We start from the raw sequence: 11,995 nt of genomic DNA on the forward strand, positions 1-11,995 counted from the left end.
CAAATTCGGTTTCAAACTTACAAGTTTTAATCCACTGCACTAATTCACCCCCCCCCCCTCTTAGTACCGCTCTGATCCTAACAATTGGTATCAGAGCCTTGTTATTTCTAAGTTGGTTTAATTCCTAAGAGAAATGGCTCTTTATTGTCACGCCCCTAAAAATATCCATGATATTTTAAATTTTTTCGCCACAACTAACCCAGGATCCAAACACACATTTGAGGTCACTAAGAAAACATTCAGATCAAAAATTTCACTTCTATAATCTATCAATTCATAACCCTGTGCAATTCATAAACATAGCACACATCACTCGATAATTTATACAATCTGAACTCAACTCATCAAAATAAAAACCACAATGTAAATCCACAAGTGGGGAAATCTATGCAGTCACCACAATCATCGATTTACCATAAGTTCATATCATTACACAATTTAATTTAACATTCCAAAACCCTATACATGAGGGATCCTTTAACTTACACAAAATCCACAGGTTTAGATTCATAGTCACATTTCATTAGATGCAAGGTAGCTTATACACAACTACATATATGCTAACAAAAGTTCTGCCCAACGTCTTCTAAACTTTCCGCTGCCTCAGCCCATTCTTAACATTTAAGCAAGAGTTACGCTATCCTGAAAAATTTATCAACAAATGGGGTGAGCATAAAGAGCTCAGCAAGTGACTAACATATCCATATCAAAATAGTACAATTTCCAAAGAGATGCAGTTTTCAAACACGAAGCAGAATATACGATTTCGTATACATAATATCATTAGGAGCAGAATCATAATTGTCCTTTTTAATCATACATATTTGGTTCCTGACAGATGGGGCATAGAGTAATTGGAGCATATCAGAAACAAAGGAAACATATCGGAGCTTATCAATGGCATTTAAAATGTTCCAAATCACATCAACGACATATGGAACATTACGAAGCAAAATCAACAGTGAATGAAGCATTTCAGAGCATATCAAACTCATATGTCATACAGAAGCTCAAACGTCGTCCTTGACGTTGCAATCATATCATAACTATCCAGAGCACGAACAGAAATAACTCACCAAAACTCTGGATGTCATATCAAACATATAGAGGGTGTAGTGGGATCTCAGTCAGAATGTGATTCATCCATTTCTGAATGACCACCTGACAAAAGTCTCCCACGTTTGGGAGCTCCATCCACCCACGTCTAGGTGAAGTCAAAGGGGGCCGGCAGAGCATCGCAGGCTCTAAGCAATATCCCACATAGCGGGACCCCACATAGCGGGCAAATAAGCGCATACCAGAATATCCCACATAGCGGGACCCCACATAGCGGGCAAATCAGCGCATACCCTTTACCATTTCTGGCAAAGGTCCAGACAATCCCACACACCAGAGTACAAGAAGGCAGTTTCAACAAATTGCAGCATATAACGGAAGCACACGCGGAACAACCAAACGTACATGTGCCTTTTCAAAAACAATGTGATGCAAGGAACAAATCTCTCACAAAAATATTCATTTTAGGGAAAGAATTGAAAGCAAGAGTGTACAGGGATTCTAAGCAATCGTAACCAGCTCAATTCCAATAAGAAGGTTAGGCGAATTCAAGTATCCAAAGGAAATGAAACAGAATACGCGAAATCGACCAAAGCTCGATTTCGGACAGAATTCCAGTGGCACATCCAACAAATATTTCAAAATAACAAATATGCTCCAATACTCATAAGAAGGCTATGGTTAAACCATATATCAGTCTATATTCGGATGGAACAGATTTCATATGAAACAGGGCTCCCAACACAGAGTTACCTCTGATTTGGTAACGTAAGGTCAAAATCACAATCACTGGTTTGCAGACTTTATAGGATCGGATTCAACAGACGATAGGATGAGCAATTGAACTCCAAAATGTTCAAACTATATGTCAAAAGAGAGGATTTCAAGTCTAGTTTCAAATAAAATCAGTTTGGTACAAATCAGAATTTTCAACAGGGAGTTATAGGCGTTTTAGTTTCGAAAGGTCAGAAGTCTTGAACTCTGTTTTACAGCGTCTATAGGCTCTTTTGAAACAAATTTTTGGGTAAGTATTCGGTGTCCAAAATCTACCAAATCGGTGTCAAAAGAAAGACATACGAGTCTAATTTCAAACAAAAATAGTTCCTGCCTGAATTCTCATTCTGTACTAAAACTTAGGGCCGAAGCAGTGCTTAGGGGTCAGTTTACCGAAAACTTTCAGAATCCATAGTTCTATGTCCAAAGAGGAATATATCAGTTTCTAAATAAAAATCTTCCAATTTATTTTGAATCAACATAAAAACAGAGTCAAATACTTATGTAGGATGGGGTTAGAACACTTGCCTTTGCAAATTTTGACCCGAAGTAACAAGATTAAAGCAAAAACCCTAAAAGCCCCAAATTTTCTTTCTCTTCTCCTTCTTCTTCTTCTTCTTCTTCTTCTTTTCTTTCCCTGATCACCCACGAGCTGCCTCCTCTGCTTCCTTAACAACGAAGGCAAGAGGCTTAAGCGGTGGAATTTGTCATTTGGTGCATTTTGCAGTTTAGTCCTTGTTTTTATCATATTCACGATTAGGTCCTTAGGGTTTACATATAGGTCCTCAGATTCTTTCTTTTTTTTCTTTTTTTTTTTTTTTTTTTTGAACAGATCTCCCAAATCTTAAAAATAAGTTACCTCTGATTCATACTCTATTTCTTTTGTCAATTAAAATAGATGCTTACATTATCACCAAAAATTTATACGAACATTCGGAATTGAGGGGTGTTACATTTATGGCCTTCAAGAGGGGCACTCTCTCATTCGTCCTTCCTTTTTCAATGGGACGGGCTACACTTATTGAAAACTTAAATGAGAGTTTTCTCACTTTCTTTGGATTTGAATATATGGCACATAGTCGAAAATGGATTTGAAATGTCTTCTCTTTTAATGAACCATTGGAATGATTTGGAGAAGAAGATATTTTCTCTAAATGCAAAGGCTATGAATGTCTTATATTGTGCACTTAACAAAAATAAATTTAATCGCGTTTCGAATTGTGATTCAGCTTTTGATATTTGGAGAACTCTTGAGGTCACTTAAGAAGGCACTAGCCGAGTGAAAGAGTCCAAAATCAATATTCTTGTGCATTCTTATGAACTTTTCCAGATGAAACCAAGCAAGTCCATCGGAGACATGTATACCCATTTTACAGATGTCATCAATGGACTTAAAGCTCTTGGTAAAGATTTTTCTAATTTTGAACTCATAACTAAAATTTTAAGATCCCTTCCAAAGAGTTAGGATCCAAAAGTTACGGTCATTCAAGAGGCCAAGGACTTTAAAACATTTCCTCTCGAAGTACTTATTGTCTCTAATGACCTACGAAATAATGTATAATGCACGTAAAGAACTTGAGAACCACCTTCCAAAGGACAGGAAGGATTTGGGACATAGAACATTTGAAGACCACTTAAGCATAAGCTCAAGTGATGGTAAACTTAAACTACAAATGAAACAAAAATTAAAAAGTAAAAAGAATGGAACTACTTGCTTTGAACGCAAGAAAAGGAATAAGAATTGGGATGAATTGAGCTCCTCCGAAGACGAGGAGAAAATTAAGAAAGGCGAGGTGGAAAACTATGCCTTAACCACTTTCAATGATGAGGTAATCGAAATCCCCCTAATTTTCTTCGAAATTACATAATTCTTTTTATAATGCACTTCTTTTTGTAATTTAGTTTTTAATCAATTTTTTTAAAATTAAATGTTCAAAAATGAAAATGCAAAAATATGATCATGCTCGTGTTGAATCTCGGATTTTGATGATGAAACTAATTGATTGTGTTTAAATGTTTGACTACATTTTGAGTGATATAGGTCTACTCGATCAGGATTAGACAATTAACGCAGGAGGAATTGACGTTGCGTCGGAGGAGATCACGTCAGGATATTGGATGGCAGAAGGCTTCGGGCGTCGGGCATCGGGCCAAGGAGAGCGAAATTGCGCCAAGGATATCGGGGTTGCGGAAGTCAACCGCCGATTGGGCAACAAGCCGCAAGAGAGGACGATGCACCGAAGAATCGGATGAAGCGTCAACCAATGACGTGCCGGGCAATAGAATGTCAATTTGCGTTATAATAATTGTCTAGATCGGAGTCGAGTGTTTGCTTGTGTATGCAGGATTAACTACGATAACGATGAAGACATAAAGCGAAACAAAGTGCTGGAGTCAAGCGCGAAGGATTCGTTGGGAGTTCGAGAGTTCGACGGAAGTCCGAAGGTTCGTCGGGAATGCTGCCGGAACTAGCCGAGAATGAGTAGGGAGCTTGCCGAAGGGTTTTTCGGAAGCTCGCCGGAAGGTTCGTTGGAAGTTCGCGGAGCTCGCCGAGAAAGATCGGAGCTTACCAAAGAAGCACATTGGAACTCGCCAAGATCAAATCGTGAAGTCTAGGAGCTTGCCGGGAGTCCGTAGAATGGTTTCCGAGAGTTTATCGGAAGACTGTCGGAAGTTCGCTGGAAGCTCGCCGAAAGAAGTCTTGACTTGCGGACTTTGTAATAGCTTAGAAAATATCTTTAAATTCGTTGTTAGCACGTTAATTAGGGTTAGGATTAGGTGTTAATCCTATAACCCAAGTAGGGGCCAATTGGGCCCAAGTTCGGACTAGTTTGGGGCAAGATTGAAGCCTAACTAGTGGGCTGAAAACACTGTAGTCGGGCTGAAAACACTGTAGGCGGTGGCACCGCCTAGCTGGGCGGTGGCACCGCCCAGCACCCGAGCCCTGGGCGGTGGCACCGCCTGGCTGGGCGGTGGCACCGCCTGCAGCGGGAACCCAAAGAGAATTCAAATTTTGAAGCCCAAATTTGAATCCTCTTGAGGCCTATAAATACCCCTCAAATCTCAGCTGAGAGAAAAACTTTTTGAGCAGCAAGTGTTTGAGAGAAAAGCCTTAGAAAAGTGTTAGCTTGTCTTGTTTTCAATTTGCTAGTGTTCACCTCCTTCTTTCTTGTTGAAAATCTGTAAGAGAGTGAACCGCTTGTAAAAGTTGTAAGAGGGGTATTCACCCTTCACTTTCAAGAGACTTGCTAGTGGAAGGTGGAAGCCTCATCGAAGAGGGGCCTCGCAAGTGGATGTAGGTCACTTGACCGAACCACTTTAAAAACAGCGTAATCTCTGGTTTGCATTTCTTATTGTCATTTACATTACTGCAAATCTTCTTACTACTTTAGTTCCTTATTACTCTTGCTGCGCAACTTCAAGAATACGCCTTCAAGTTAAATTTCTCAAGTTTCGTTCTTAACGTACGAAAGATTTTGTTAAAATCGAAGTTTTAATCCGCTGCACTAATTCACCCCCCCCTCTTAGTGCCGCTCCGATCCTAACAATTGGTATCAGAGCCACGGTTTTCTACTTTGGTTTAACACCCAAATAGAAATGACTCCTTATGGCTTTCAAGAGGGTCACTCTCTCATTCGTCCTCCCTTTTTCAATGGGACGGACTACACTTGTTGGAAAACTCGAATGAGAGTTTTCTTACTTTCTTTGGATTTGAATTTATGGGACATAGTCGAAAATGGATTTGAAATGTCTTCTCTCCCAATGAACCATTGGAATAATTTGGAGAAGAAGATGTTTTCTTTAAATGCAAAGGCTATGAATGCCTTATATTGTGCACTTGACAAAAGTGAATTTAATCGCGTTTCGATGTGTGACTCGGCTTTTGATATTTGGAGAACTCTAGAGGTCACTCATGAAGGCACTAGCCGAGTGAAAGAGTCCAAAATCAATATTCTTGTGCATTCTTACGAACTTTTCCGGATGAAACCAAGTGAGTCCATCGGAGACATGTACACCCGGTTCACGGATGTCATCAATGGACTCAAAGCTCTTGGTAAAAGTTTTTCTAATTTTGAACTAGTCACTAAAATCTTAAGATCCCTTCCAAAAAGTTGGGATCCAAAAGTTACGACCATTCAAGAGGCCAAGGACCTTAAAACATTCCCTCTCGAAGAACTTATTGGGTCTCTAATGACCTACGAAATGAACAATGTGACAAAAAAGAAACTCGAGAACAACCTTCCAAATGATAGGAAGGATTTGGGACATAGAACACATGAAGACCACTCGAGCATAAGCTCAAGCGATGGTGAACTTAAACTACTAATGAAACAAAAATTAAAAAGCAAAAAGAATGGAACTACTTGCTTTGAACGCAAGAAGAACAAAAGTTGGGATGAATTGAGCTCTTCCGAAGACGAGGAGAAAATCAAGAAAGGCGAGGTGGCAAACTATGCCTCACCCTCTTTCAACAATGAGGTAATCAAAATCCCACTAATTTATTTCGATATTACATAATACTTTCTTGAGTTATTTTTAATTTAGTTTAGGATTAATTTTCTTGAAAATTGCATGTGTTATGTTAATGCAGTAAAATGTTAAATATAAATCTAATGCTTATACACCTAGTAAGATTAATCTTATATATGTGCTTGAGAAGCAAGAATTTGTATTTTGATGATTTCCATATTGATTTTCAATGACGATGCATGATGTTTGAATGGAAGGCTTGATGATTTTTTTTTTTTTTAACCTTATCTTTGGTTTTCAAACATGATGTATAGTTTTGACATAAGAACAAAAATTTGAAGCATGCTAATATAAAGTCAATCATATAAAGTAAAACTAAAGAAATTTTAAATATCTATAAGAATCATTCAAAATTATGTTCAATAAGACCTTACTTGATGTTGTAATGAAACCATTGAAAGTTTTGATGCTATGATTTGATGATTTTATGCATGAGATTGTAAAGTTATACATGATGATTTTTATGATTTATTGGTCTTGATGGTTTTTATGATAAAATTCATTTTTCGATCCTAAATGTTGATGCACATTTTTATCTAGCATAAATGACATGAATTTAAATAACTAAAAAGAGAAAAGCATTGTTCTTGAAAATTATTTTTCTCTATCTTGTTGATTTATATGAATCCCTTGAAAATGATTTTGGTTTGATGATTTGAATTACAAATGAGTTATATCAAAATCATGATATTGATTTGACTTGAAGTAATGAGTTGAAATCATTTTTTTTTTGAATTATGTGTTGCACTTTTTTATCTTGATGATCTTTGATTTTTTTTTTAAACGATGATGCATGGATTTGAAAGAAAAGGAGATGCATGCATGGAATCAATCAATAAGTTGAAACAAAAGGAGGAAAGATTTTTTATTGAAAATTTTCTTTTTCTCTATCTTATTGATTTATACCTAAGAGACCAATAAAATTATTTATGTCATTTTGAATCTCTTGAAAGAAATGTTGAGATTTTGATGATTTAGACGATTTGAATTTGAATGAGTTTTATCTAAAATCATGATCTTGATTCCGTGATATTTACAAATTAAGATTTATTATGAATCAAGATTTTTCATTAATCGATCTCCTAAGATTTTCTTTTGATTATTAATGAGTAGGTTTTTCAAAAAGAAATCATGTCTTCTGGTATTCACATGTTCTAATCCTTCATGATAAAATTTTTATGTAATTCCTTATATTCATGAAATGTTTATCTCATCACCAATTATTTTCTTCTTGATATTCCTTATTTGGTGATATAAAATCATGCATGAAATACTCTTGAGATTATTTTGATGCATACAAATGAAAAGTTATGATCATGCATGGTAGGATGCAATTTGACAAATTAATACCATTATGATTTGAAATATTTATAATTTGGAATAATGCATGCAATACTTATGCCTTTTATTATGATAATATATGTGATGTATTGCATATGATGTGAATCATGAATGCTTTAAATGATAAATGTCTTGATATCATGATTGATGATTTTGTTCTATGCATAAGATTTTTAAAATTATGCATAATGAATCTTGTAATTTACAGATTATCGATTTTCTTTTTACCATAATGAAAGTGCCTTATTGATCCTTGTCATAATAAATCTAGCACTTTCGGTTTTAAACATGATACATGTTTTTATTTGACATAAAAAAAAAAAGGGAGGCATGCTTGAATGAAATAAATCACATGAATTGAAGCAACTAAAAGAGAAGAACATTTTTCTTCTTGAAAATTATTTTTTCTATATTATTGATTTTGATGAATCTATTTGTATTATTTTTATGAATCTCATGGATTATGAAAATGATTTGAATTTAATGGATTTTATTGAAATCATGATCTTGATTTCTCACAATTTTCTATTGAATGAATCAAGTTTGTTTTCTATTTAAAAGGATATTTATCAAAATTTTCATGGTCTTTTAGTATTCATGATATTGATAATTATATTTTGAAACTCTATGTAAATCAAGATTCTTCATCATGATTCTCTCGTTTTATAAAAGAGGAGATGTTCTATGTGAATCATAAGATTTTATATGCATGAATTGAGATTTTGTTCTCCTATGATTCTTTTCGCTATTAACTAACAAGAAACTTGTTCTTGTAAATCATGATACGCTACTTGATATCTTGATAATTTATAACTTGAGTTTTCCTTTTGAATCAAGATTGTTTCATATCATGTTTTCTATTTACAATTGAAGAAATTTGTCAAAAATGATATATGTCTTTTGACAATCAATTTTATCTTTGTTATTTACCCTTGTCATGATTTGAAGATTATAGTAAAGGGAAATGAATTACATGATTGTATTGTTCTTCCCTTCTTTTTGACAATGACAAAGGGGGAGATAGCTAGCTTGCACAAGTCAAGAAGATGCAAAACTTGATTGCTAGCTTGTCTATCTTAAGTAGCAAAGATTGCTAACTTGCTTATTTCAAGAAGCAAAAGTTGTCTTCTTGAATATTACTATCTTGCCTATCTCAAGAAGCAAAACATGCTAACGTGAACATCTAGCAAAATTATATATTTCAAGAAGCAAGGGTTGCTTTCTTGTACATCTCAAAACTACTAACTTGCATGCTCTAAAAATATTATAAAATTTGCTAGCTTGTATGTTGTAGAAATTACTATCGTACTACCTTGCATATCTATGATGATAGCAAAATTGCATAATGATAAAACTAGGAGATTATGTTAATTATGCAATGTTGGTATCAAATGTTGAACTTGGATATTTCAAAAACTTGCAACTTGCACATTGCAATAGGAAGCAAGAGTCATGTGCCTGCATAAGAAAGCTATCTTGCATTTGCTTTCGAAATTTTTACTAGCTTGTATGTTGCAAAACTTGCTCACTTTTTCAAAATTGCTAGCTCAAACATTCCAAAGGAAGCAAAAATTTGCTAGCTTGAAACTTGCTAGCATGTAGTATAAAGAGAAGCAATTAGTTGTTATATCAAGAAATGCAAACATGCTAAACTTACACATCTTTAATTGCTAGATTGCATGATGATAAAATTTGATACTATGTTTTTCATGCAATGTATGAAACTTTTTTCTCTAAACACATAAGAGTAGGAACTTCTCCTTTTTGTTGATGACAAAGGGGGAGAGGTATATTGATGACTTCATGCATTGAATTAAATATTTTATATTTGCATGATAGTTTAAATGTTTTTCATAACATGTGATGAATGTTACTTGGATTTGGGATAATCCAAGTGTTCTATCAATGGCATATTGATAGGGGGAGTTTAGTTAAACTCCGGGGAGTTAAGGTTAACTCCGGGGAGTTAAGGTTAACTCCGTTAGTCATCAATTAGTTGTCATCATCAAAAAGGGGGTGATTGTTGAATCTCGGATTTTGATGATGAAACTAATTGATTGTGTTTAAATGTTTGACTACATTTTGAGTGATACAGGTCTACTCGATCAGGATTAGACAATTAACGCAGGAGGAATTGACGTTGCGTCGGAGGAGATCACGTCAGGATATTGGATGGCAGAAGGCTTCGGGCGTCGGGCATCGGGCCAAGGAGAGCGAAATTGCGCCAAGGATATCGGGGTTGCGGAAGTCAACCGCCGATTGGGCAACAAGCCGCAAGAGAGGACGATGCACCGAAGAATCGGATGAAGCGCCAACCAATGACGTGCCGGGCAATAGAATGTCAATTTGCATTATAATAATTGTCTAGATCGGAGTAGAGTGTTTGCTTGTGTATGCAGGATTAACTACGATAACGATGAAGACATAAAGCGAAATAAAGTACTGGAGTCAAGCGCGAAGGATTCGTTGGGAGTTCGAGAGTTCGACGGAAGTCCGAAGGTTCGTCGGGAATGCTGCCGGAACTAGCCGAGAATGAGTAGGGAGCTTGCCGAAGGGTTTTTCGGAAGCTCGCCGGAAGGTTCGTTGGAAGTTCGCGGAGCTCGCCGAGAAAGATCGGAGCTTACCAAAGAAGCTCATTGGAACTCGCCAAGATCAAATCGTGAAGTCTAGGAGCTTGCCGGGAGTCCGCAAAATGGTTTCCGAGAGTTTATCGGAAGACTGTCGGAAGTTCGCTGGAAGCTCGCCGAAAGAAGTCTTGACTTGCGGACTTTGTAATAGCTTAGAAAATGTCTTTAAATTCGTAGTTAGCATGTTAATTAGGGTTAGGATTAGGTGTTAATCCTATAACCCAAGTAGGGGCCAATTGGGCCTAAGTTCGGACTAGTTTGGTGCAAGATTGAAGCCTAACTAGTGGGCTGAAAACACTGTAGTCAGGCTGAAAACACTGTAGGCGGTGGCACCGCCCAGCTACCGCCTAGCTGGGCGGTGGCACCGCCCAGCACCCGAGCCCTGGGCGGTGGCACCGCCTGGCTGGGCGGTGGCACCGCCTGCAGCGGGAACCCAAAGAGAATTCAAATTTTGAAGCCCAAATTTGAATCCTCTTGAGGCCTATAAATACCCCTCAAATCTCAGCTGAGAGAAAAACTTTTTGAGCAGCAAGTGTTTGAGAGAAAAGCCTTAGAAAAGTGTTAGCTTGTCTTGTTTTCAATTTGCTAGTGTTCACCTCCTTCTTTCTTGTTGAAAATCTGTAAGAGAGTGAACCGCTTGTAAAAGTTGTAAGAGGGGTATTCACCCTTCACTTTCAAGAGACTTGCTAGTGGAAGGTGGAAGCCTCATCGAAGAGGGGTCTCGCAAGTGGATGTAGGTCACTTGACCGAACCACTTTAAAAACGACGTAATCTCTGGTTTGCATTTCTTATTGTCATTTACATTACTGCAAATCTTCTTACTGCTTTAGTTCCTTATTACTCTTGCTGCGCAACTTCAAGAATACGCCTTCAAGTTAAATTTCTCAAGTTTCGTTCTTAACGTACGAAAGATTTTGTTAAAATCGAAGTTTTAATCCGCTGCACTAATTCACCCCCCCCTCTTAGTGCCGCTCCGATCCTAACAGCTCGTAATCTTCAAAATGACAATGAAAATTGCATGTTCTATGTTAATGCAATAAAATGTTAGATATAAATCTAATTCTTGTACACCTAGTAAGATTAATCTTATGTATGTGCTTGAGAAGCAAGAATGTATATTTTGATGATTTCCATATTGATTTTTAGTGACGATGCATAACTTTTGAATGGAAGGCTTGATGATTTTTTTATGAACCTTGTCTTTGGTTTTCAAACATGATGTATGGTTTTGACATAAGAACAAATTTTGAGTATGCTAATATAAAGTCAATCATATAAATTAAAATTAAAGAAGTTTTAGTTATCTATAAGAATCATTCAAAGTTATGTTTAATGAAACCAATGCAATAAAATTGTAATGAAAATATTGAAGTTTTGATATCATGATTGATAACTTTATGCATGATATTTTAAAGTAATATATAATGATTTTTGTAATTTATTGGTCTTGATGGTTTTATGACAAAATTCATTTTTTTGATCCTAAGCATTGATGCATGTTTGAAAAGCATGTTAACATGAAATCAATCACTTAAAATGAAACATTTTAAAAAGGGGGGGGTGGGAAATCTATTATCAATGAAATCATGAATCTACTTATGTTATGAATTTTGTGAACCATAAAAATGATTTCGATAATTTGAATTTAAAATGAGTTTTATCAAAAT

The 11,995-nt window shown here is 36.1% G+C and overlaps 1 long non-coding RNA gene across 1 annotated transcript; it reads right to left on the reverse strand.

Annotated features, from left to right (window-relative positions):
* Positions 1–388: 388 nt before the first annotated feature.
* LOC135628398 (uncharacterized) lies at positions 389–2,906 on the reverse strand. Its single transcript, XR_010492839.1, has 2 exons — positions 2,359–2,906; positions 389–642 (listed from the first exon to the last, which is right to left on the reverse strand). It is a non-coding gene; the product is annotated as an uncharacterized LOC135628398 (long non-coding RNA).
* Between the last annotated feature and the right edge of the window lie 9,089 nt (positions 2,907–11,995).

This window comes from Musa acuminata, chromosome BXJ3-1, assembly GCF_036884655.1.
Source record: "Musa acuminata AAA Group cultivar baxijiao chromosome BXJ3-1, Cavendish_Baxijiao_AAA, whole genome shotgun sequence".
Classification (NCBI taxonomy): domain Eukaryota; kingdom Viridiplantae; phylum Streptophyta; class Magnoliopsida; order Zingiberales; family Musaceae; genus Musa; species Musa acuminata.